This window comes from Lichenostomus cassidix, chromosome 3 (genome assembly GCF_008360975.1).
Source record: "Lichenostomus cassidix isolate B80296 chromosome 3, HeHo_3.0, whole genome shotgun sequence".
NCBI lineage: Eukaryota > Metazoa > Chordata > Aves > Passeriformes > Meliphagidae > Lichenostomus > Lichenostomus cassidix.
In genome coordinates this window covers 84,750,210-84,777,672 of record NC_139483.1, presented here as the reverse complement: position 1 = coordinate 84,777,672, position 27,463 = coordinate 84,750,210, and the positions used below count along the sequence as shown (strand labels likewise).

Below are 27,463 nucleotides of genomic sequence, written 5' to 3'. Positions count from 1 at the left end.
CATAAAATTTAGGCATTTAGCTTTGATTACTTACCCTCTCACCTCTAGGTAATAGGAATTCCATCTACAGATTAAATATGTTTCAGAAAATTTGGCATCCTTTGAGGTTGTTACTGTTCAGACAATGAACTGTTAACAATGAATAGTGATATCATACCTGCTTAGCTATTTTAGACAATTAATAGTGTCATACCATTAAAACAAAGAAAAAGACAGACATCATCATGAAAAAAGTAAGTCTATTATACTCCATTTACATGGAGTATATTGGATTCCTAGGGATTTTCCACAGAATTTTATTCAAAAAGTTCTAAATACAAATGTCTTGATACTTATCACTGTCTCATCTTTATGTAAAAAAGACATTTGTAGAATTCAACTTCTGTTTAAACAAGTAGCACTTAATAAATCCACTTTTTCAAACAATGGGCTAAAGTATTGGGTAAAATGGATAATTAGTCTAAAGACACATTCATGTCCATGGTTAAGCTGGGCATGAAAACTCATTTTCCTAAAGTTACTAGTAAAAACTATTTTTGTTGGGTTTGGTTGGTACAGAGTTATTTTCATCAGAGTATGGGGCTCTGTATGGGGCTGTGTTTTGGATTTGTGCTGGAAACAGTGTTAATAACAGAGATGTTTTAGTTATTGCTGAGCAGTGCTTACACAGAGTCAAGGCATTTTCTGCTCCTCACCCCACCAGTGAGGAGGCTGGGGGAGCACAAGGACTTGGTAGGGAACAGCCAGGTCCCAAATACCAAAGGTACAACCCATACTATATGGGGTCATGCTCAGCATATAAAGCTGGGGGAAGAGGAAGGAAGCGGGGTTGGAAGGTATTTGTCCTCCCAAGTCATTGCTATACTTGAAGGAGCTCTGCTTTCCTAGAGATCTTTGCTGATGGGAAGTGGTGAATTAATTCCTTGCTTTGCTTTGCTTCCGAGCAAAGTTTTTGCATTTATACTGTAAACCAATTTAATTTTCTCATTTTTCTCACTTCTCAGTTTCCAATTCTCTCTCATCCCACTGCGGCAGGGGGGAGGATTGGTCAGCTGTGTGGGGCTTGGTTGCAGGCTGGGGTTAAACCACAACAATATATTGATTTGCAGATGTTCCACCCTTCTTCCCAAGAGTAGAAAATACCATTTGTTGCAGTGTGCTAGTAGGATTTAGAGTATGCATATTAGCACAAGCTGTATATGGTTTACGTTCTAGAAATCTCTCCCTAGCTGAATGTATTATTGGCCTCCTGAGTCTGTACCCTCCTCTGCTGTAAATCTATTGGTGTAACCCCTTTTCCCCTCCTTATCTCCTCCCCTCTGGCTTTCCCTGGTTGGCTCTTTGGAGCTAACCACTCACCTCTTCCCTCTCCTTTTACCCCTCCTTTAACCTGTGGACCTTAATAAATTCCCTGGAAATCACAGACTGCGATCCTACACTTCTTTCTTCACCACGCCTCTACGACAACTCACGTCCCCCCGAGTTCCACCGCCTGCCGCAGTGCCACGTGTGCGCCCAGCGTGTCTCAGACCCGGATGGTTGCCCCTCTGTGCGGCGTGGGGTGGCCACCCATGAAACATGAGGCTGCGTTGCCACAACCATTGACAGTAATATCAAAGCAGATTAAAACATTTTCTCACTTTTAGTCCTTCAAGTACTTCAGAAGGCAGTAGAAAGAGCTTCGAGGACGAGGCAGAAGATAGGTGCATTACCTGTAAGTAAATAAGGAAATTTCTGTGTGGACCAGCAGAGCATAAGACAGTTTACTTGTTTGTTTTTAACATGTTAGAAGGTGTTGGTTTCAAATTGAGTAAATCTTTCTTTGTTCATGGATCATTGACTGGGTAGATTGTAACAGCTCCTTTGGAGCCATTATGGTATGTCTTTTCAACCCAGCCATTGAGAGTGTGTATTCAGCCTCTCTGTTCCAACTCCACCAAAAATGTCATAGAAATCATTGCCTATGTGCTGAGCATATAGTTTTTAAACTTTCATTTAATAGTTTAACAGTTTTAAAGTATCACAAGCAGCTAGAACATGCTGTAAATGAATTGCTAAAAATTTATCCTCTAAAATCTAAAATAAGGGTATAATTTAAAAAAATCCCTCTATAAGTAAAACAAACATCATCTAAAAACCTTTTTAAAATCCTATTAAATTAAAAAAAAAAAAGAAAATAATTATTACCAAAGTAGAAACACATCCTCAGACTACAGACTTTGCCAGGCTATGTGGGTATGGAGCTGGTTGCCATTAGCATGCTGAGCACACCGTTACTTTGTACTGTTTCCTAAACCTGCAAATAAAGTCATGATCAGATTCAACAGAGGAAGCTTAAAGTACATGAGAGAGGCCTTAGAGTGGATAAGCATTTGGGAAATCTTAAAAAAGGAACTGAACAGTATTTCAGGAAGAAATAATGCCCCACTTGAAAGCAGTGAAGGTTGTTCTCCAAAGAAGATATTTCAGTCTAAACCAGGGAAATAATATGTGTAAATCATATTGCACGTAATGATCATTTCCAATTTCAGGTTTCTCTTTTAAAATATCTATTTCAGCAAAACGTTCTAAGGAAAACTGGTCTAAGTTATACCACAGTCAAGCAAATTTCCTATTATGTCAAAAAAATTCATCACAGACCAGAATTTCAATTAATACTCACAAGTGTCAGCACATGATATTTTAGGATCCTTTCATGTTGATTGGGTTCAAACCCTTTTTCCCCTCCTAATGAAAAGCAAATAAAGGAAAGAACATTAAACACCAGAAAATACATGGTAATTATGTCCTGTCCTGCATGTTTTGATTCTTCAGCTTCAGGGAGATTCTGGTTTCTAAATAATAAATATATCCAGTTGAAAAGAGACTATGAAATTATGTTTTATACAGTGAATGAATGTTTTCTCACAATATATGTCAGCAAATCATGGAATCATAGAATGGCTTGGGTTGGAAGGGACCTTAAAGATCATGTACTTCCAAACCGCCTGCCATGGACAGGGTCACCTTCCACTAGACCAGGTTACTCAGAGCTCCATCCAACCTGGCCTTAAACACTTCCACACAGGGATGAGGCAGCCACATCTCCAGGCAACCTGTTCCAGTATCTCACCACCTTCACGGTAAGGAATATCTTCCTAATATGTAGTTTGAACCTACTTTCTTTCCCTTTAAAGCCATTTCCCCTTTTCCTATGACTGTATGCCCTCGTAAAACGTCACCCCTGCAGCTTTCTTGTTGGCCCCATTTACATACTGAAAGGTCTTAATTAGGTCACCCTCTCTTCTTCAGGTTAGATAATCCCAACTCTCTCAGCCTATCCTCACTCCAGCCCTCTCATCATCTTTGTTGTCCAGCCAGAGTTGCTCTAAAACATCCATGTTCTTCTTAGGTTGGGGGCCTCAGAGCTGGATGCAGTTCTACAGGTGGGGTCTCACCAGAGGACAGCAGATGGACAGAATCACCTCCTCAACCTGTTGGCCATGCTGCTTTTGATGCAGCCCAGGATGTATTTGGCTTTTTGAACATCAAGTGCACATTGCTCTCTCACATTGAGCTTCTCATCAATCAACACCCTCAAGTCCTTTTCTTCAGAGCTCCTCTAAATCCATTTTCCACCCAGCCTGCAGCTGTTCTTAGAATTTCCACGATCCACATGCAGGATCTTGCACTCAGCTTTGTTGAACTTCATGAAGATCACACAAGCCTATTCTCTCAAGGCTGTCAAGGTCCCTCTGGATGGTATCGCTTTCCTCCAGAGTGTCAACCACACCACTCAGCTCAGCATTGCTGGCAAACTTGCTGAGGGTAGGCTCCCACTGTCCATGCCACCAACAAAGATGATAGAAAGTGTTAGTCCAAAAGCCAGCCCCTGAGGAATGCCAGTTTTCACTGATCTCTGCTTGGACATCAAGCCATTGGCCACAACTCTTTGAATGTGACCATCCAGCCAATTCCTTAGGACCAAATGTATTGTCTTCAATTACGCTGAAATAAAGAGATTTAGGAAAAAAATACTATTTCAAATTTCGCAGGTTTTGAAAAACGAAGTACCTCACCCAAAATAGAATTCAAATTCAACTTTGAAATAGTTCATCATTTCCATCAGCTGTCTCCTCTTTTTATACCTCGTAAGACTTGACTTTGTGATGTGGTTCTGAACTGCATATTTACAAAAGAAGCACGTATTTTCATACTGATAAGAAAAAAAGCTCAGAACAAAAGCTGAGGCACAAACCAGCAAGTGGCATAAGTGTTGTATGACCTCTCCCCTTCCTCTTAAACTTCCAATCCCTGCAGTCTTTCATTGAACAAAGGCAACCCCATTAGATTCACATTCAAAAGGGTTAACAGTGTACAAAATGTTATGCTCAAAAAAAAAAAAACCTAAACAAAAACCAAAACTGCAGGGCTTTTACTTGTCTAGAATTTAGAGCATCATAAATGTGGCTGCTTTTCTGAAGCTGTTACAGATAAAACTTCCAATATTCCTTTGAGACTACTGTATTATTTCTGCTAGGTCTTAGAGCAGAAGCCCAGAGTCATTCATCATCTCTAAATATGACATCTCTCTGACCAACAAGTCACTTAACAAAATCTTCCAGCTGGTCGGCAGTAGTATATGCAATGAGAGCAGCAAATCCCAAGGGGGAAACAGATCGTTTCCTCCCCCTTTCCTCTTGTCTAAGGAGCATAGATTGCCTGGAAAACAGTTTTCAGGCGTCCATAATTGAATGTGAGATGAACTTCCACAAGCTTTAATGAGGAGTAATATTACTGCCCAGGCAGCAGACGTTAGTGCTCTGCTCCATGTCCCAAAATATTTCATTAATATTAGCCAAGGTTTCCTACTCTCCCCAGGCAACAATGCTGTGGCAGGGAAGAAAGATGCAAATAACTCTCACAGTCACCCAACTAAACGCTGGAATAATGAGTGAAGGAATAATGAGTACATGGAAGTGATGTTTGTCAGGTGAGGGAAATAGGTCTTTTCCACCAGGAAAAACATTTTGTTACTGTAGCTACATGTAAAATCCTTTTGTACAGCATTTTAGCATTAAAAGTGTACTTTTCTATTGTTGCCTTTTGCACTTTTAAGAAGAAAAATAATTCCAAATAGCAAGAAGACATTAATATTATGAACTTTGCATTAGAGGGTATAAACAATAATAAAATCCTTTATCATGGCCTGCCTAAGTGTTCTGTTTAATGGTCCATTATAACAATTTCAAAATTAAATTTAAAAAAATTTTAAAAAGTAAATATAAATGCATATAAAGAAGACAGAAGTGCCATGGAGAGTGTTTTGAAGGGCAACTGAGCTCTCAAGGGCAGCAGAAGACTGTAATTTCTAATGTAGCTGTGCAAGATGTTCAACATGAGGCTAAGACATCCTTAAGCTTGTAAAGCCCAAATACAAAAGTACAATATCTGATTCATGCCATCTTTTGAATAGTTCCATTCTAATCTTTAGAACAACGTGGATCTAGAGACTCCTAGTAACAGTATAATTTTATATGCGCTCTTCTTTAAATTCCTCTGCTAATTTTATCATATTATCTAAAACAGATGTTTATTTTCAGTGAAAACATATTATATATTATAATTTAGAACATTTGATATACTGGTCATCAGCGATCAGAAATTAGCAATGAAAATGCCCAGCATGAGACCTGGCATGTATCTATCCATAGCATATGGCTATATGTAAAATATATATTGTTTGCAAAGCAAATGTTGCATACATTTCCAAAATCTGAGTATAATAGACAAATGTTTATTTCATTCTAGTCATGGAGGGCTTATTTTCTTTGGTATTGTTACTTGTGCTAGCCATTCATAATGATGCATTCATTACTCTGCTAGCTGCTCAACAGTGACATCACTTAATAACTTACAGTGTTCCAGAAGACTTCAAAAAGCTATCTGGAGTCCCATATCTAAGGATTTTTAAAATTATTTTAATTTAGCCAGTTTACTTGCCTTGGAGAAAGTAAATGGTGACTCTGCAAGTAGCCGGTCTGATTCATAGAATATTTTCAAACATAGGGGCTTAACTGATTGTGAAGTTTGGCAATACTTTATAAGGATTGGTAACAAGCTATACACTCCTACCCACAATTCCCATCTTCCAGGAAAACATAATGAGTTTGCAAATAAGGAGAAAGGAAAGAATTTGTTACCAAAATATTCTTCATATGGACTAGCAGATATGTTAGATATGCTGCCAGTTACTGTGGGGCCAGAGTATAAAGCTAAGAGGCTCTTGGGTAGAGAAGGAACACCAGGAGGCTCTGCTAATTTTGCATCTTGTTCAGGAGTCGTCGTGTGTCTCACACGGCTGAGACTGTCTCCCAATTTCCCTTTGACTCTCTGATTCCTCCTTCTTCCTGAACACCCCTTGAATTCCTTCTCTTTGTTCTGTCCTAGACATATTTTCATCACTGCATCTCCAGTAGATTTCTAGGAGCCACTTGGCAGCACATCACCCTTGCACTGTTACTTTCTTACCCCCTCCAGTCTTTGAGGTGTATGTCTGAAAACTTTCCTACTAGAATATATATAATAAAATAGTTCATTAAAAGACAGACATATACACATTAGAATGGATAAATATATGAGAATTAAAGGACATAATTTTTAGCTTAAAACTATATACATTAGTGACTTGGTCACTGCGATGCTGTTGTAATGCTTAACCACCATTATCTTCCCTCAGCATCTGAATCCCCAGCCTTGAGTCACGTGCAGAGGCATGAAGCCCATAGCACCTAGAAAAAAAACATGATATGCTGGAAGTCAGGAGTAAGGCAAGTGTAAAGGAAAAATGCTTTCCTTTCTGTGCCAAAGGGGAATGTTTTTTTGAAGACAGGCTCCCCTCTTCCCCCAGTAGTACTTCTTTCTCCCTCACCCGATATTTTTAACACAGAACCAAACAAATACCTTGTTTGGCTCATTCTTGTAAACATCCTGGGGAGGGGGACTGGAGAGTGGGGACATTAACTCTCTTCTCCACATAAAGTTCTGTACAAAGTTCAGTATGATAAAACTTTCTCCAACTATGGTCTCTTTCAACAAGGCAAAACAGTTTAGTTTTCAGGAGGCCTGAAAATGTTCCAAGTTCCTGAGTAGGCTGTTATCTGGTGATTGAACTGCTCTCCAGAGGATAAAGAAATATAGATGTATTTGTATATAAGACTTCATCCATGAAAATTCTTTTTTTTTTCCTTGTCCTTTTATTCAGATTATAGGTTGACTATTTCTTCCTCTCTGATTAAACTCACATCTTTTCCCTGTTTCATCCCAAAAAATCTTTCCTCTATTCTAAACATAAGATGAAACTGTTTCTCCAACACCCTTAACAGCTTTTAATCTATTATTTATTATTAAACCACATAATTTTATTATTTATAGCTTTTCTTGTAAAGTGTCTTGGGATGCATTTTTATGAAGTGCTATTCAAAAAAAATTTGTATTGCACTAAAGAACAGTTCTCATTTATTTTTTAATAATTATTTGATCTTGCCTTGATTTACTGAGTCACTAAGGCATCTTATTCCTGATGATTTAAGGGATGCTGTGAAGTTAAAACTCATATAAACTCAGATCCTCAGCTAATGCAATCGGCAAAGTTCCAATGCAATCAGTGGAGGTCTGCCAATTCACACTAGTTCTGTCCTACCATAGTTTGTAAAAATCTCTCCTCATTTATGTTTTAAATGACATTTTAGATGCCAAATAATTTCTTTTCATCTACATTGCTTGTCACTATATAGAGTTTATTTTTTCCATTTCATCTTACTTAGACAGGTAAATCAGACTGGTTTATTTCTAAAAGCCTTTCAGTTCTGCCACTGATATAATACTACAATTTTGAAAGGTTTTCACTGCTAACTCTGCAGGGAAATGCAATAAAATTGAAGCTATATGTTTTGCAAATTTTATGGAAATGCTTTTCTCAAATCATAGTCACCAAGAATTTCCTTATTAATATAACATTATAGTGATCATTCTCAAACACTGTAAGAAGAATATAAAATAATATATACATTTGATAACCTAAATTTTTGAGTGTATGATTGATTTGAGGTGCTTCCATTTTCAGACACACGACTGAGAAATCATGGGGACACCTGAATCACTGAGATTCTGAAAAGTCGCATAAATGGTGCATGCAAAGAAAGACTCTCAGAGTGAGAAAAATTACAGTAAGAAAGCCCTTTTTCTGTGTACGAAAAACAAAGTAGGCACTATTTTACATGTTTCCACCTAACCTGTTTTTACATTTTTTTATTAATTTTGACAGGAAGTTGTTACTAGTAGACATGGAAGCACAGAAATTCTAAGACTATCTAGTAATGTGAAATATAGTTTTTCATCTTGATCATCTACATAGCACTCTTCATATCTCCCATTTCAGTATTAAGCCTTCACCTTCAGTAGTATCCCCAATTTTATCCTCTCTCTCTAACTGCCTACTTATAATTTCAAGTCATATTATTTTAATAGGTCTCATGGATCACAAATATACGAGTTACTTCAGGTACAGAATATGTGGTAGTTTGGCTTTAGCTGGATAGCAGATGCTCACCAAAGTTGTTCTATCACTCTTCTCCTCAGCTGGACAGAGAAGAGAAAATATAGTGAAAGCCTTGTGAATCAAGAGAAGGAAAGAAGAGAGCACTCACCAATTCCTGTCACAGGTAAAACAGATGGAACTTGGGGAAAATTATTTATTACCAATAAAATCAGAGTAGGGCAATGAGAAATACAATCAAATTTTAAAGCCACCTTCTCCCCACCTGGCCTGATTTACTCTAACTCCTCCCCACTTCATCAGCATAAGGGGACAGTGTAGAACCCCAGAAGATAAGGGGTTAATGTGTATGTCTCAATGCAATAACCGGATAGCCACAGAGCAAACCAAGGACTGTCAGTAAGAGCACACTGTAAGACAGATCTGGATGTGGCTGGATAAAAAGGCCATATGGAGGTAGGGAAGGATTTTTCTGGGACAAATGTTCTTGTTCTGGCTCCTGGAGATGAGCGCAACAGAGAACAGCTCAAGCACAGAAATGAAGCTGAAAAGCAGTCATGGACTTTTGAGCAAAGATTGACCCAGTAGGGGGGGAATCAAGACCACCAAAGATCCCTGAAGCCCTCTAACCCATTTCCAGAAAGGTCTAGAATGAACTGTGCATAATAACTAATTTTCATAGAAAATGAGAAAATTAGCTTCAGGGTGGAGGAATTTATCTATAAAAAAGTACCCTCCCAAAGCCCAGGCAGCACCCCCAGGACCCTGGGCAGCCCATCACCTGGATCAGTGCTGGAGCCAGGACTGGTCTTCCTTCCTTTCCTTCCTTCCTTCCTTCCTTCCTTCCTTCCTTCCTTCCTTCCTTCCTTCCTTCCTTCCTTCCTTCCTTCCTTCCTTCCTTCCTTCCTTCCTTCCTTCCTTTTCCATCCCTCCCTCGTTCTTTCTCTCTTTCTCTCTTTGGTCTCTCCCTCTCTTCTCTTGCACCCTACCCCTTACTCAAAATCCACCACTGTGTGTTTATGCTATAAGGAACTAACTTACTAAGTTAACATTCCATGCCAAGTATCTAATTTACTGATAAAATTTTGCAAATTCTTCTGACTTTCCTTTTTCCTTTCCTTCCCACTGCTCCAGCATGGGTCCCTTCCACAGGGTGAACTCCCTCAGGAACAGACTACTCAGGTATGGTTCACCCATGGGGTCACATGTCCTGACTGCTCAGCTCCAGCATAGACTTACCACAAGGTCACAGCCTCCTTTACGCATCCACCTGCTCCAGGGGGGAGTCCTCCATGGGGTGCCTCATCATGGTCTTCACCATAGGCTGCAGAGGAATCTCTGCTCCAGCGCCTGGAGCATCTCTTCCCACTCCTTTTTCACTAACCTTGGTGTCTGAAGAGTTGTTTCTCTCATATATTCTCATTCCTCACTTCTGTTGCAGTTACACAGGTTTTTTTCCTGCTTCCTAAATATGTTATCCCAGAGGCATTACTACTGTCACTGGTGAGCTCAGCCTTGTCTGGCAGTGGGTCCATCTTAGAGCCAGCTGGCATTGGCTCTATCAGACATAGAGAAAGCCTCTAGCAGCTTCTCACAGAAGGCAACCCTGTAGCTCCTCCACTACCAAAATCTTGCTATGCAAATGTAAGTAAAAATTCCTTATTAATTAAGTTGCTTCCTGCTTAACATTATTTTCAGACTTTTTACTATACCTAAGTACCACAGTCCAGTATAATGGAAGTTGGTGTTTCAATTTAATATAAGGTAGGAAAGAAGCAAAATTGTACCACATTTCTTCAGAGTAGCATTAATACAAAGATCTAAAAGCTGCTTACTTAATTGAAGGCATATTGTAGCCTTAAATTTTGTCATGCCCCAGCTGTCAACTAAGCTGCACACAGCTGGTTGCTCATGTCCCTCTGGTGGGATGAGGGAGAGATCACTAGAGTAAAAGTGAGAAAATTCATGGGTTGACATAGACAGTTTACCAGGGAAAGCTAATGCCATGCATCCAAGCAAAACAAAACAGAGAAATCATTCACCACTTTCCATGGTCAGGGGGGCATTCAGCCATCTCCAGAAAGACAGTGCTCCATCATTGTCCTGGTTACAGAGAAAAGGCGGTGGAGCTTTTAACACAGTTTATTTGATACCACCCATGTAATTGCAGGGGAACCTGGTTTCAGCAGGAAATGCTGGGGCTAAAAACTGGAAGCTTGTCATTCTTGCCTAGGACACTGGAGAGGAGTGGGCTAACCCCTTAAACCACAGTGGACTTGGACTATTCTCTGCCTGCTGGCTTTTTTTCCCTCCTCCCATTTCTCCTCTGGAGCACCACTGCAGAGTTCTGGAGTTGAAGCAGACAGCTCAGAGCAGCAGAGAGTTGGAGGTGGCAGTTCAAGCAATTGCAGAGGACTGAGCTCAGCCAGCAGCTGCAGAGCCCCTTTATTTGGATGAATTAGCATCTAGGTTTTCTTTTGTCCTAGTTTTCCAATTATTTTGGGGCAGGGAGGTAGCTGGAGGGAAATGTTAAGCCACAGAAGCTCTTCCTACCATACTGCCTCTGTTTGGAGACCACACTGGGCACTGTCTTAAAGAAGTGTTTTGCTCTGCTCCCAATGGTGAATGCCATTTTTTGGGTAGGATACCTTCTTTTTCGGTACTTTTTCCTATTGTTTGTGTACTTACTGCTGTGGTTATCATGATTTTAGGAAATTTTTATTTTCAATGTTTAATCTATCCTAATGTCCCTCCATTATCAGAGGTGGTGGGGAAAAGGGGGTAGCTTATTTGCAGTTTATTTCCTAGGTGGTGGCTAAAACCAGCACAATCACACATAACGGTGACTTGGGAAGATAAAGGCCATCACTCTGAATGTCCTCCCTTTCCTTCTTCTTCCCCCAGCTTTATATACTAAGAATGACCCCATATGCCATGTCCCTTTGGTATTTGGGGTCACCTATCCTGGTTGTGTCCCCTCCCATGTCCTTGTGCACCCCCAGCCTCCTCACTGGTGGCATGAGGAGCCAAAAAGGCTGTGACTCTGTGCTTGCAGTAATGAAAACATCCTTGTGTTATCAACATTGCTTCCAGCACAAATCCAAAACTGAGCCCCATTCTAGCTGCTGTGAAGAAAATTAACTCTATGCCAGTCAAAACCAGCACAAACAGTTGTTATTTTTTCTATAAAATAGTAAAAAATATTTTGACAATTTAAACACATTATTCTGGGGCTTGGTTGTTTGTTTTTTTTTAATAAAACTAATCTTTAGTTGGAAATGCTATCAGTACTCTTTTTTTTATAATTTTATTGCTTTTGTGAGAATGATTAGTTACTGGTACAATTTTGACAAGCTCTTTTAATTGACTAATATAAAATGTAAAAGTCTGGTAAAAATCTAAGTAGATAATTTTTCAAGTAAGAAAACCAGCAGACGGCAGAAACATGAATGATGCCAGGAGCTCCTTTTGCTCTTAAAAATTCAGCAAGGAAGAAATATTTTAGCTTTTCATACTTGTCCTCATTTCAGCTGGGATAGAGTTAATTTACCTTCTTGTAGCTGGTAATGCTGTGTTTTGAATTCAGTATGAGAATAATGTTGATAACACATTGATATTTTGTTTTTTGCAGAACACTGTTTGCTACAAAGGAAGAACTTTTCAGTGTCTCACGCTCTGCCAGTGAAGAAGTGCAGATGAAGCCATGATGGAGCACAGCCAAGACCTGAACAAGCCAAAGGGTTATTCCATACCACAGAACATCATGCTCAGTATATAAATGGGCGGGGGGAGTTGGCCAGAAAAGGCCAATCACTGTTGAGGTCAGAGGGTGCTGAGCAATTCTATTGTGCATCACTTGTTTTTCTGAGAGTTTATTTCTCTCTCTTTTTTTTTTCCTTTTTTTTTTTTTTTAACTATTCTTAGCTTAGCTCACAGGTTTTACCTTTTTCCCATTCTCCTCCCCATCCCACTAGGGTAGGGGAGTGTGCAAGCAATTGCTTGGTGCTTGGTTGGTGGACAGGCGGAGTTAAGCCATGACAATATTTTACTTTATAGTATATTAGTGCATTGGAGAATGATAATAAATTTAAGACTGTGAGCAATCCTAGTCATAAAGAAGCTGGATGAACCACTAACATGGTACATTTCAGGAACTAGTAGATATTAATGGCTGAGCTAGTCACCCCAGGGTCCCTTACAGTAAAAGAAAAGAAACAGGTACTGCTGGCATGCACTTTAACTAATCAAAAGCAGAATTCTGAAATGGATCTAAGATTTCCATTCACTGTAAAAGATCCTGGGGTGACTAGCTTGGCTGTTAGCATCTAAGAGTAAATATCCAGGGCACGATGTTTAAAGATTAAAACACGTTTCTATGTTAAAGTGTCTAAAGACGTGAGCTGTCAAGGCTTGCATAGTAGAAAATGGAGATCTAGTAAATGCAGCTGATGGATTCAAGAGATAATTAGTAATATGATGTTTGTTTTAGGATCCCTTTCACAGTGAGGCAAACTGTTCTCCACACTCTATTGGCTTAGCCTTTACTGTCTGATATGAAAGCTTAGTTAACTAATGTATGCCTACCCACCACCACACAAGTAGTTATATATTCAGAACTTTATCTCAGATTGTATCTTGCACCTTGGAATAAGGTTTGGTTACCTAAAGATGGATGCTTCATGTCATTAAAGCACCCTCAAATATACATGTTGTTGCTGTTGAGGAATTGCAAGATGTAACACAGGACTTGTGGAGGCCGGTGTCCTTTGAGAGCAGCAGCTGGAAGCCAGGAAGATACCCAGTGGCATCTCAAATGAAACTAGACATTTGGATTTAGGCAACCTTTTAACCACATGATAAATCTCTGTTTATTATTGATGTCTATATATTGTTGGACGGGGACTTGTGAAATCAAACAGTATGACTTCCCTGATGAGAAATCTGAGTCTCAGTGGTTCTAGCCTAGGCTATGGAAAGGGTTGAGCTGCATATCTCAGAACCCACTCTTCAGTATTATAAAACTAGTTTTGTGTACGTGTATATACATATATATATATATATATATATATAAAAAAAAACTGGGGCTAAGCTTCTTCTGTCTCTGTACAGAATACCGAAGAAAATGACTAACTGTAAATTAGAGCTATGTGAGGCAGCTACACACACAAAACCCAGCATATTAGGGAGTTTTTTTCCTCATGTATATCATAGCATATAATTTCCATATTTGAAATGGGTTTATATCTCATCAACCAAGTCAAATATATTTTAGCTCTTCTGCCTCTAGAGATGCAGCTAATTATAATTTCTAGAGGGGCTCAATAATGGAAAATCAAACAAAACTTGCACTGCTAGCATATTTCAGAATTTCATATACAAAATTCCTAGTGGCCTGGCACAGAGTCAGTTGGACTGCATAAGCAAAGTGTCCAGCTTCATTGGATACCAGGCACAAATTTTTCACTCTAGGGTCTGTCTCTGCCTTTTACTAAAGTGCTGAAAAAAGATTAACAGATTTACAAGGATTTTAAGGAGTTTCTGTACAGTAGGATAACTTTTGAATTAATCTTGAAGCATGGGTGTATATATATATAAAAACATAGCCAAAGTTACTTAGAAGCTTACAGCTAAGCACATTCTATGATGGCATCTAAAACTGTGATACATAAAAATGAATGTCCTGATTATAAAGTTGTGAATCCACAGAAAATATGGATGATAAAGAATATTTCTTGTCAAGTTTTGCCTCTACCTTTTCTGATTTCCATGGATCAAATAATTCTGTTTCAATATTCTCTACAAAAAAAGACTCAAGATGAAGCCCTTGCAGACATGATAGCTAACTTTCAATCCAATAACCCAGGTATCAATTACTATAAATACAGCAGAATAAAATGAAATTTGACAGACTTTCAGTGGGACTCATTTGTTTTTTAGGTAACTATGTAATGAGGAGTTCTTTGCTATTAGACAAGACTGTAACCAGTACATGGAACAATTAAAAAAAGTAACTCAAGATATATACACAAGATTCAGTTGCAAATTTGACTGGATCATAGAATACTTTAGGCTGGCAGGGACCTTTAGAGGTCATTGAGTCCCTCAATATACTTTTAATTTTGCCCACTGAATATGCTCCACTTTGTATGAAGTAATTAAATAATCTTTCAGCCACACAAAGAGAGCAAGAGTGATTTCTTATTTCTTTAGAACAGCCAGCTAGCAAACAGAGGCGTGAGTTCCAATCCCTGCCACATGGATAGGCTAGCCAGTGGGAAGGCTGCTTTGTGCACAGGATGGAGGCAAACACCCTGGTGCTCAAAATTTAGCATCTAGCCATTCAGTTTGGCGTACTCTAAGGGGCATATCATTAAGGGCCATAAAAACTTTTATTTCCACAGAAAAGAGACTAGCACATAACCTGTTTAGATCTAGAGAGCACCCCAGTGATAATTTTAAAGTTCTGAATTTTGGACTTAGAAGTTTAATCTGCACCACATAGGTACATTCACCTCTCTTCCCCCTTTCCCCCTCTGTCTGCCTAAACTATTTAAAAAGTAAAATTTCTCATTTACTCAATCTTCACCACACTGAAAGATATTACCACTGTAGCTAATAACAGTAAGACTTCAATTTATCTCTGATAGAACTCTAAGCATAAAGACATAAATTTGGCCTAAATGGACCCCAAGGATGTCTGCGGCCTGAAATTCTAAAACAATGTTGTAAAAAAAAAGAGTGTCTACCAATTCCTAATTAATCTTTGATTAAAGCAGAAGACATAAAGAGGCACAGGTGAAAGCACCATTAACACAAAATAATTCAGTCCAATCAATTGCTTTGCTATGCACAAAAAATAAATTCATGGTTACAAGACACTTGTTGCCAAAATATTTCTGCAACTGACTAAATATGTCAAGTAAACAAACAAAGCCATCTTTAAGGAGTAATTTAAAGTTTATTACTTAAAGGAAACTATGTAAAGAGCAAAGGGGTGGGGTCTACATTCAGTGATATCAAAATAAAGACAGAGTAGTCAGGCTAACTTTACAGGTGCTAAAACTCTACTGAGCTAGTAACTACACTCTTTATTTTCTTATTCCAGAAATTCAAGCAATACTTTATGCCACTTGGAGCACAGAAGCACTGGTACTCACTCCCTCAGAGATCGTCTCCCGGAATTGTGGTTTTCAGACTGGAAGGCTGAGCTACTTCAAGAGCTCTGAGTCTTTCCATCCATGATCCAGAGTTTGCACAAGCCGCAAAAACTTCCATTGCACCCTGTCTCCCACATGGTCCACCTTCAAAAAAGGTGAAGCACTCATAGTCACAGTGGAGGTAGGATGGATGACATTAAAGTATAGCTCCCAATCCTGCAGGCAGGACATGATGGTTTTTGTCCCTCCCCCAAAAAACCCCATATCTACTACAACAATGTATTTTCAGCTCTTTTCCAAAGTTTTAATAAGAAGGGGACATTGCCTCTCCCACTTACCTTCTTCAAAAAGGTATGTTTCTAGGGGAAAAAAGTCTAAAATTCCTTTACCCACGTCATTTGTATATCAAGAAAAAGTGAGTGGGTAAAATTTTGTTTGATTTAGAAGAAAATAGTTTGTGAATCAAAAGAAAACTTTTTCAGATATTTCTCAGTCTTCTCTGTAAAGTTACAATCCTCTAATAACAAGGAATAACAAAAATAACTTAGACAAAATTTTAATTATAACAACACTGCAAAGCCCCCCACATATTTCACTAATGATGGTAATTGAAGCAGTGTTTACTTTGCTCTCACTATAACTGCACTTCTAAATCCCAAGGAGCCTCAGTCATTTGGTTTATGAAGATCTGCTTAAATACCAAGAGAATGTAATGTCAGAAAATAGAATAATAAATATGATGTTAGATGGATAAGCTATGCTCAAAGAGCTGCCCAATCCCAGGTTTAGCCTGAGTTCTACCAAAAAAAAGATCTGCTGAAACTAAAATATGCGTAATTTTCTCAATGTTCTGATTCTAATGCAGCTGATTCCATCAACAGCTTATTTTAAGGACAAGTTATGTACCATGGTATGACAATAGAGCATATTCTTTGCAATTTTGCCATGAAGTCTTTTGCTAATAATGTTTTACACAATATTTTGCTCCTAAAAACCTCAGATTACAACACCACTATTATTTTCAAAACATCTGTAGATAAAGGCAATGCCATTTTCCAAAGTGAATTCAACGATTTCTCTTAAGATGTTAATAAAAAAATGTATGTAGACAACATTTATGATCACTAAAATGCTATTTGCAGAGGCTTTGAGAAGGTAGTATATAAGTATGCACAAAAATTCAAGACTACGTGGGGTTTTGGCTCCTCAGTCTATTATACATTTGATGCTTTGGAATCAAGTTGCTGCTTCAGTCTGTAATTCAGTAAGACATGATGGAAACAGTTTTATACACAAAAGTTCATTACAATTTTCCTAAACACGAAAGTATTTCTTAAAGGTTGACTTTTGAAAAATGAAAGGGCTAGTTATGAAATGGTGACTTTCAAACACAGAAGACAGTAATACACAATGGAAAGCTGGTTTTTAAGACCTCCTAATCATAATTAGCCCAGGATTGCAAACCTAATCCTACTCTCATCTCAAGCGTCAAAATTTTGTTGACATGTAAAGGGGATCTAATCAAGTCCTAAATCTGCTGATTGGTTGGGTCCAAGAAACAGTTTTATGGAAAACAGAGCAAATGGATTTTCAGAGACTTCGGAAAATGTTGCCTTTCAGCATGGCATATTTTGTACTGGTTTCTGAAGGGAACTGAGTCTCCAGTAAATAAAATAGATAATTTTGAAAACCAAACAAGTGTGACAAATTCATGCATGGATGAAACCTAAAAGGGAGAGAACTATAGTTCTTTGCTCAATAGCTTAGTGACTGCGTCCCATATGGTTGTCTTTATGCTCATTCCTTTTTTCCTTCTCAGTTCTGTTAGAAGATGAACTCTCAAACAAAAATCCTTCTGTTCAGATTTTCTAGATAGTAATTTTCATCCCTCTTTTTTTTTTTTTTTTTTTTGCCTTTTAACAAAAAATATTATGTTACAGGCATTCTGGCATCTGAAGAAGCCAAAATACCAGTGACCATATGTTATACCGTACATTTAACTCAGTGTTTCTTAAAATAAGTTGAAGTTTCTGCTTTTTTTGTCTGTAAAATAAGCTTTCAAATATTCTGTGTTTCCAGATTTTTTGATTGTATAAAACGCAAATTGTGTACTTACCACATTATTCTTGCAGAAGTGGTTTGATCTTTAAATTTATAAGGAACCTTTGAGCAAAAAGGAAGTAAACATGAAAAGATGAAGGAGCTGGAATATCTTGCTTGTGTTTTGTTTGTTTTTCCTCATCACAAATGAAAAAAGAGAGGAGTATAGACTGAAACAATGCATATTCATGTTTGCTGATGTGCTGCCAAAATAAGTAATGTATACTACAAATATACTTTATTCTGTAAAATTCATTAACACATAACAGCTTAAATTTCTTCCCATTGCTGCTTAAGAAATATTAGAGTAGATATTAAGTTTAAAGAGGAAGAAAGACAAGCCAAACCAGGCAATCAACTAATGTTTTTAGATATTATTTTCCAGTAAAGAAACATTATTTCTTTATGAGATGCTGTTTTTGTTGTTTTCCCTCCACGTCCATTCTGTCTGTTACACAGACACATGCACATATGTGCTCACAAAGTTGGTTCATCAGGTCACAAGTTCAAAATTTCCTGAATATATCAACAGGAGTTAGGAGTGTTAAAGCATAACATTTTTGTGTTAAGAGGTGAGGAAAATTCTATTAAAATATTATTACATACTCTTTATTACATATTCTGGCTGTCTGAACTCTTAAGCAGATTTAAAAAGAAAGAAGCTGGAGAAAAAAGAAAAAATGTAACTTGTTAATACACTCTATACATCAAACACACTGTTATACAAGAAAGCATCACAAAGTACTTTGAAATAGTTGTTCCTTTACAAAAAAGTCCAAGGGTTTATAAAAATACTAAGTATACTTTCAGCAGTATTAATTTCATTCAATTTCCCCTGACCTTGAGAGAAGTGTTTGAATTTTGTCTAATAGAGTCGTAATTCTGCATCCACGTGCAACATTAAAAATTTAGATTGCAAATGTGTAGTTGTATTATAGACAAACAGACAGTGACAAATCTCAGAATGTTCTGAGGTTTAGTTAAAAATGTTGAATTTTGCAAACATTTTACACACTTCAATCTGACATGTAACTGACTGTTTGCTCTCTACAACTACACATAGGAAGAATATCAGGCTACAGGAGGACTACCCATAGCTGGCTTTTAGCCTCATAATTCATCTTTTAAAATAATTTTCAGAGGTAAAGTTGTTCATATAGGTGAAATGCAGCTTGAAGGGTGCAAATCACAAAGTATGCATTAACGTAAGCAGCTAGCCTATAACAGAGACTGCTTCAAGCTCTTTATCTCTGCCATATCAATGACAAATACTGCATTTTCCAAACCTGTGTTGAGAAGCTGGACCAGTTGTGTAAGATGTGCTCACCGTCACTGCAGTGTTCCTGATTCTACCGTGCTCAACAGACATATCTGAGAAGAGAGAACACAGAGAGTTTAGGACAAATATGGATTTAAAAATGCTCATTATGGTGGCCACGAAAAACTGCTGTTGTTTAGAACAGTGTTGAGAGATCGTGATACTAAATATAGAGGCTGTTCTCACTCCTTCCCTAGCAACTTCCCTGGCTCATGCCTCTTCAGTGAAGGACTTATGAAATCAAGCAATAACAATACAATAAGGCAGGGCTCTGTAGGAACATAATTGACTAATGAAGTGTTTTTTCAGGTAAGCATTTGGAATGAGAAATTGATACACTGATAGAGAGAAAAAGAAAGAAAAGCTTTTGTTCTGAAGTCTGAGGCTGTTTACAATAGTTTTGTTTGCTTAACCTGCTAAGTGACTCATTGCAACAGAGAGTTGAGCGCTTCACCTTAAATTATCTGCAGTGTAATAGGATGTAAGAATTAACAGCTGGGTGCTGTGATCAAAAGTGCTACTTTTCTCTATAGTGCCTATATACAGAAAGTGTTTTATGAGAATAGGGTTTAAAATAGCTGAAATTTTCACATCATAACATTTCCATCTAAGTTTACTGAGTACCCTAAACAAAATAGATAAAGGATATTCAAGTATTATTTGAATAACAGCTCTTTCAAAAAAAAAAAATAGAGAAAGGCAAGGTAAAATCAACACTTAATCCTAATCTATATGTAAAGAATTGATCAAGGAATTTTCTGTTTTAAAGACTATGCCTATTTACAAAAATAACAGATGAGCCAAAATGAAGGCTGTTTTAAGCTTCATTTTTAATTTCTCTTTTCTTTCAAGAATTATATACTTCATATATACATAATATGTATGAACGCATATATGAATATGTTACTCAGTATACAAACATGCATATTACAGGGAAAATATAATTTTATGGAAAGTCAGCTAAAATTGAGTTATTCATGATTTATGGGCACATATCTAAGGGTAATATACTTCTTCATTTGGACATGAATATATGCGGACAGCAGAAAAAATAGAAACAATAATAATTCCATCAAAATTACTAAATCATCTACAATACCTATGTTTTCAGAAAATAATGTGCTTATTATGAATACCTGGCACTGAATATCACAATCAGGAACTGAATTGTTCTGGTGAAATATCCAAAATTTGTTTCCCAAGACATCTGAAATATCTTCTTAAATTTCCTTACCTGTTCCAAAGAAAATAACCTGTTTTCATTACCTATGATTGTCTAAAATAGATCAATAATTTAAAATGTTTTTCTGATTATCTGATTGAGACAAGCTATTCTGCAGGAGGACATAAATTTGCCGAAATTGAAAACCAGAACAGATATGAAAACAGACATAATTAATAGACTAACATAAAAGAAGACTATAGTGGTATATTAGTTAACTTTTTAGAGACACAGAAACAAAGCTTACAGAGATGCACCCGTACCATTGTAATTTAGAGTTCCTATGTCACTTCTGAAATCAATCAACTTCTGTTTCTCTCCAGGAGGGACTGGCAATGTAATCTTGCCTTTGTTATTGCAAGTTGACACATATTACTGATGACCTGTACCTACACTGCTCTTAAGATGTTACAAAACTGGCAGTTATTACAGTCCAGGACTATCTTGTCTACTATTTTGGGCTTTGATGTCAAAGTGCTGGCAGTGCCAGCAGTGGAGAACACATGCTGGAGCAGGGGAAAAGCAAGAAGAGGAAGAAGGGGTGGATAGGAGCTATTATGAACTCACCACAACCCCCAGTCCAAATCCTCCAGTACTGTGTGGTGGAGGGAGAAGCCAGAAATGAGCCTGGGAAGAAGGCAATGAGGAGTGGGTTTTGAGATTTTTGTCTGTTCATGGTTTTGTCTTTTTTTCATCATTGATATATAATTGAACAGGCAATAAATTAAATTAGTTTTGCCCAAGTCATGTATACTTTGCCCATGACAGTAAATGTTAAGGAATCTCTCTGCCATCAGGTTGACAAAGAAAACATTTTTTCCATCTCATTTTCTCCTCCTGTCCTGTTTGAGGAGGGGGAGTGAGCAAGCAGCTGGTTGGGCATCTTACAGTCATAGTCAACCCACCAAAACTGCAGATACCAGAAGCTGTGAATGGTTGATTCAGATGCCAAGCCAGCTGGGTGGGAATCACAGTAACTTCCTGGATTTATACTGTGATGGCAGAAACACATGAGACACCCACAGGATAAACAGGCATGCTAATAAATAGTCATGCTCCAAGGAAAATGCTGTCATTTTCTGTGATGTGTGACTTCTCCACTTGATTTGAAGATCCACTGTCTTTCTTCTCATTCTTGTCTCTTAGCATTGAGACCCTAAAACCTCCCTAGGTAGTCATCTAGATACTTGATAAATTCATGCTAATACTAAACAAAATAGTAATTAAATACTTTTTTTCAAAATAAGCTTATTTTTTCTTGTTCTACCATTAGTAGTCATGAAGTATACTTAATCACCCTGTAATTTACTTTACATTTCATTCAGCATTTCAAACCAAATATCACTGCTGCCTCAGTTTCTTCTTTCCCTTGATGTCTTTATTTCACATCCCTAATAATCTACATTCCTATCCTCTAAAGTGTCTCCTATTAATCCTTTTTTTTAAGTCCACTGCCCAATACTAGAGGCATTATGCCAGATGTCTCCCATGCCAAACAAAGCATCATAATTACCTTCTGTGTCTTACAAGCATTATTCCGCTTAATGAAGCAGAGGTTGTAGGGAAAGGTAAGATGTTTTATTAGCCCCGTGAATGTAATTTAGATTATCACAGCTGCAATAATGCCATTATGCACTTTTGTAATGCACTGCAGCATTTTCCTCTATAAAGGAATTATTCCTGATTTATTTGTGCAGAGCATAAATAATACTGCTAATTTACAGTAAGTTTGCAGTCCATTGAAACACACAGTTCTTTTCTGCCTTAATACCATCTGCCTAGTTAGTCCTCCCTTTTTATTTTACCATTGTATTGTGCATTTTTCCCTTTCATTGCTTTTTATGTCTTTGGCTTTTGTAAGTCTTTTAAGTCTTCCAGGTCTTCCCCTCTCACCCCTAGCTGCATTACTCTTTCATACTAATCCTTGCTTTCTCCTTATTTACAGATCATTAAGAGGTCCTAATGTACCATTTCATTTCTCATTACCCTTCTTCCATGTCAACACACGTTTGTAAGTTTTTGAGTTTCTGAAACTTTTTTATTTCAATAATCTGTATTCGCTGATGTATTTCTTCTAGATCACTTCTAGGTAAACTATCTTCAAATTACATCTGCTCTGCCTTTCATTTCAGCTAATTATTCTACTTTCTGAAACAAAACAATCACACCTATAGTGTAAGAACTCATTGGACAATCTTTTATTATTCACATTTTCAAATTTTAGGAAGCCAGCATAGGTCCTCAAGTTGTCTTCTATAGCCAGTACAGGTAGTTTAGCTGACATTATGCCTTCTGAGTCATGTGTATGGTGCATAAATATAGTGGCCTAAAATGTGTTCAATTACATTCCTTTTAGGCTTTATTACTTTCCTTACAGAGATCCATAAGTAGTAGATTCCATACTTTGAAGCCTAAAGTCAAAAAAAAAAGGAATATTTGTAAACATTTCAGAATATCAACTCCTGCAAAGTTTTGTACCCAGAAGCATTTTAGTGTCAGCAGGCTTGAGGATTTAGGAGGGAATTTGAAAGAAAGAATGAAAAGCAAGCTTTAAATGAAGATTCAGATGGAACCTTGACTATGTAACCATCATGCCCTCTTCCATGAAATAAACAATATTGAGTCTTTATATTGTATCTAATAGTGCTAACCCATTATAACCCTTTTATCTTTCAATTCCATTGCCATTTATTCTAACAAAAATGATAAATGATGGGGAAAGGACATGTTTTTATAGAAGTCTGAATAAAGGTGGATTCCACTGGGATTTTACTGTGGACTCAAGATCCCAGTAAGCATTTTCCATAGTTTTCAAACTATCTGAAATTTCACAGAACTGTTTTCAGAGATTCTGTCTCTGCATAGTCAAAGGCTTTCTTTGACTTTAATTATTCAAGTGCTAAAGGAAGGTATCTCCCTTTCCCATTGCATCTAGCATTTACAAAACAGTCCTTCTGTAATGTCTTGCATTCACTTGTACTCGTCCAGACTCTGTTGGAATGTCTATTGATATTTCTGTAGCAGTACCAAGTTAAAAACTCAGTAGGTATGACAAGCTTTCCAGGAACACACAAGACATTGCCAACTTCATCAAAATGACAATAGCTGTTTATCTTTTACCAGCTTAGAAACAGACTCCTTCATGTCCTACTAGAGATACAGACAGTCACAATCAATTTATTGATTGTTATTTGGAAGTTACTTTCCTCAATAAAGCATGAGTGATCCCAAGCATAAGTTTATTTCCATTTTCAACCCCAGCAGGAAAAAAAAACACCATCACAACTCCACACAGTTATATTGATCCTTCAGAATGAAGCATGGTATCTTTCAGGTTAAAGAACACAACATTTGTGACAGTTAGCTGTGGATGTCTCACATCCAATACAATATTAAGTCTATTCAAAGGTGTTTATATTTCTTGGGTGCAGATATCGTTTTACATTGCAGATACATAAAGCATCTAGATCTGCAGCTTTAAGCTTTTGTGGTTTTGCTCCAGAAGCACACTGTAAGCTTTTGGGCTCAGCAAGAAATGCACTTGGAGAAAATATGTTTTCAAATTTCTTTGAATGACTTGTAATCTGGATGTCTATTTATTTTTCCTGATGGAATAATTTATCTGTAATTTTATAGCAACCAATCTATTTTGATCTGTACCCCTCTCTAATCCTTATCTTAGAGTTTCTCATATCAGAAAGATAATTAGTGTTGTTCATTTGCAATTTTTTTTTTTGAATGGTCAATCTGTTATGGATTATTTGTAGTCTAAGAAGAGTTTCTCCTACTTGAAGCTTCAGTTAGTTTCTTAATTTTAAAATTGAGATTTTTCTTTAATAAAATTATTTTTAGAGATGCTTTCACGTATGTACCACTTACTACATTTGGTGTATTAAAATTAACTTTAGATAACACACAGTTCAAGTAACATACTTATGATAATTTTTTAAAAACCTGCTAAATTATGTATTTATGAATTATTTGTTATAAAAATTGCACATCATTTTTCAGAGAATGAAAATGCAGCTTGCCATCTTGTTGAGCTGTGACTCTTCTGCTATTCCATTCAAAATAGTAGCTACGTGAATCTGAATACATTAAGTTTTAAGGGATTTATATGAACTTATTTCATCTAAAGATGTATGTCTTCAGGCATATTTTGGAGAAATCTTCTTTGTGAAGATTTTTTAGAATTTTTTTTGTCTCACTCTCATCAGATGAAAGGCTGTTGTATGCCTCACTTTCATTATTTTACAGGCAAATATTTAATTTGGTGTTAAAACTCCCTACTTTTTATTGACTTAATTTTCAGGTTTTTTATTTATCTTCTAATATATGTGTTGTGATATGCATCCAGTCTTCATTTTTAATTGATAAACTAAACAAAAAAGCATTGAAATTTTCAGTCCTCATCTTGTTACAAGAACAGGTAGTGTGTCAGGGCTTTTTTCTTTTCATTTGCAACATATTTACCCCAGAAGCTCTATTTTCCTTTTTCTTTCTTTTTTAAAATTTCAGTATACAGGAAGCTTGATTTATCAAGCCATCCACTATCTAGGCTCTCTTCAAATTTAATTTTTAGGAAACTTCTCATACTACAAAATTATCTTTATTATGCTAATTCAACATACCTCAGTGTCCTGATCCTTTTATTAAGAGTGAAGTCCATCTGTTATGATTACCTGTTTTTCTGTTAGTAGATATTATTTTACTGAGGCCAGCAGAAGCATTCCCTACGCAGGTAGGGCTTCAAAGCATTTTTTCTTCATTGGATATCTTGCCCTTCTCCTCTTACTGAAGAGTGTTCTGTATTTCTCTCTTTTTATTTATTTGTTTGCTTATTTGGTTCCAGTTTCTGAAGACAGCTTTTGGACCTGTGGAATATTTATCTCTGTCCATCACTTTGCTGCTCTTGGCTATTTTCTTCAAAATCTTGGAAACAGCAGGTTAGGAGTTCTTAATGATACAAACATACTTATTCTCTGCTGAAATTTCTGAATTATTGCACTCACTGAAAGGCTTCAAAGTAATAAATTGCCTTGATAAAGAGCTAGATTATGTCTGTTGTCCGAATTTTATCTGACAAGGAACTGAACTTCAATTCAAGGAATAACAAAGTAAACCTTCACTTTGCCTTGTTCCAGGTTAGAGAATAATAGAATCTGGGCATTTACCCAGCAGAAATTGTTCACCTGCCTACCTGTTCTGGTGTCTGAGCTGCCTGGGGCACCTATGACTGAGATGAAAATAAAGGCTAACTGCCCTCATTTCTTCCTCTGCAAAAGGAGAGGATCCCCACCATCAGAGGAGCTGTAACTCACTGCAGAGATTGCAGCAGGGGCTGTGCTGAGAGCACCAAGACACTGCAGCATCCCTTGCATGCATCATCCATTCAAGAAGTGCATCTTACACAATCCTGCTAACACACCCAATCCTTCTCCAGTGACATGTAAACACTGTAACACAGTTGTTCATTCAGAATTATCCCGGTACAATGAGGATAATGATTTAATTTTCACAGAATTTTTAATATTAGCATGATATATATGTATTTAATACAAAATTTTATCAACCTTAGTAAAAACAGGATTATGCTCAACATCAGCAGCTGCAGATTTGCATAAAGAAAAGCTTTATGTAGAAAGTATGACATAAAGCAAAATAGATTTTATATAAACAAAATATCTCAATTTTGAGTCAGCAATTCTGTCATTAATAAATATTGAAGTAAAGAAAATTCAAAAATTTTACTTTCATAACATGTTTGGATTCCATAAAATTTGGATTATATGAGAAGTAACACATAAATATAACTAGTTGTGCCAAGAAACAGAGATTCATAAACTTAGTCACAGTGAGAAGTAACACGCTCAGGGTTAAATTGTAACTCTTACATACTAAACTTAGACTGATCTGTAGCAACCTGATTTCCAGATCTCCATGTGGCTTCCCTTTGTTCCCCTGCCCTGTATGCTATTGGCTGTTTTTGAAATATGCATCCTGCTGTGCCTGGAATCTATTGGTGTGTTTCCCTTGCCCATCTTCCCTTCAGACCTCCCGAGACTGGCTCCGGGAGAGCCAGTCCCACCGCCTTCTCTTCCCTTATAAGCTGATGCTGGCAGGACTTCGGGGTCCCGCCTTCGAGCCTGCCAGCCCCTCTGACCTACCCCCTCTCCCTCTCTCCTCTCCCTCTCTCCTCCCCTGAAACCCTCACCTAACGACCCCAAATAAACTTCCCTGGCAGAACAGAGATGGGTCCCGTTCGTTCTTCCATCCCACTGCGTTTCCTGCAGAATCTATGTGATCGGAGATGCACGCCACGGTGAGCGCGCCCCGGGAGCCGCCCGGCCCGAACTTGGTGGAGATATGCCCCCCAGGGACCTCGATTCAGTGAACTGCCGGGTCCTGCCGTCCTCCCACAGCCAGATACATCACTGATCCATGTGGCAGTGATTTTTCGATTGAGGCTAATTCTTTAAAAAAGAAAAGAAAATTAAGATATCAATAAAGCCCACTGCAAATATTCAGTCATAGTTTTCTGTCTTCTTACCTTAGAGATCTCATATTACCTAAACCAGGAGACCTAATCCTTTTTCCAGATAATGTATTTTTTACGTGCCCCTCTATTTTGCCTTACCCAGTTACAGAAAACAAATTCCAACCTCCTATACAATTGCCACAAAATCTTATTTCCATATTTCACCAAAAGAACGCATTGGAACAAACCCCACAAAACCCATGCTGAACATGTAACAGAAATCGTCCATAAAACACCAACAAATGGGTTTTCTTCCACTGAACAACTCAGATAGTAATGCCTGTATTTTACATAAGTACCATGTGCAAAGAGACCGGACCACCTATCATACACACACGAGTTTCAGTAGACTCAAATAGATACTTTTCCTTTTGAAAAAGCATTTTTCCACGACAGGATGACTCCATGTTTTCTGTTTCTCCATTGGGACTTCAGTTCTCTCTTTCTGGCTTAGTGGTTAGATTACTTAATTGACAATATCAATCTCTAGTCTGAGCGGATTTTTCATTACACAGCCAAATTTGCCTTTAAGTCAGAGCATGGGACATAGACATGTCCAATTATCATTGGACAAGTGTCAGGTTCAACACTT

At 37.4% G+C, this 27,463-nt stretch overlaps 3 long non-coding RNA genes across 3 annotated transcripts; 1 reads left to right on the top strand and 2 right to left on the bottom strand.

Moving 5' to 3' along the window:
- Positions 1 to 789: 789 nt before the first annotated feature.
- LOC146440149 (uncharacterized) lies at positions 790 to 17,895 on the bottom strand. The gene is made up of 4 exons (XR_014851362.1): positions 17,810 to 17,895; positions 15,694 to 15,837; positions 2,188 to 2,296; positions 790 to 1,712 (listed from the first exon to the last, which is right to left on the bottom strand). It is a non-coding gene; the product is annotated as an uncharacterized LOC146440149 (long non-coding RNA).
- Positions 17,896 to 18,172: 277 nt separating this feature from the next.
- LOC146440148 (uncharacterized) lies at positions 18,173 to 20,706 on the bottom strand. Its single transcript, XR_014851361.1, has 3 exons — positions 20,581 to 20,706; positions 19,080 to 19,164; positions 18,173 to 18,455 (listed from the first exon to the last, which is right to left on the bottom strand). It is a non-coding gene; the product is annotated as an uncharacterized LOC146440148 (long non-coding RNA).
- LOC146440147 (uncharacterized) lies at positions 19,343 to 26,860 on the top strand. Its single transcript, XR_014851360.1, has 4 exons — positions 19,343 to 19,420; positions 22,279 to 22,344; positions 25,186 to 25,279; positions 26,627 to 26,860. It is a non-coding gene; the product is annotated as an uncharacterized LOC146440147 (long non-coding RNA).
- The last annotated feature ends 603 nt before the right edge of the window (positions 26,861 to 27,463 follow it).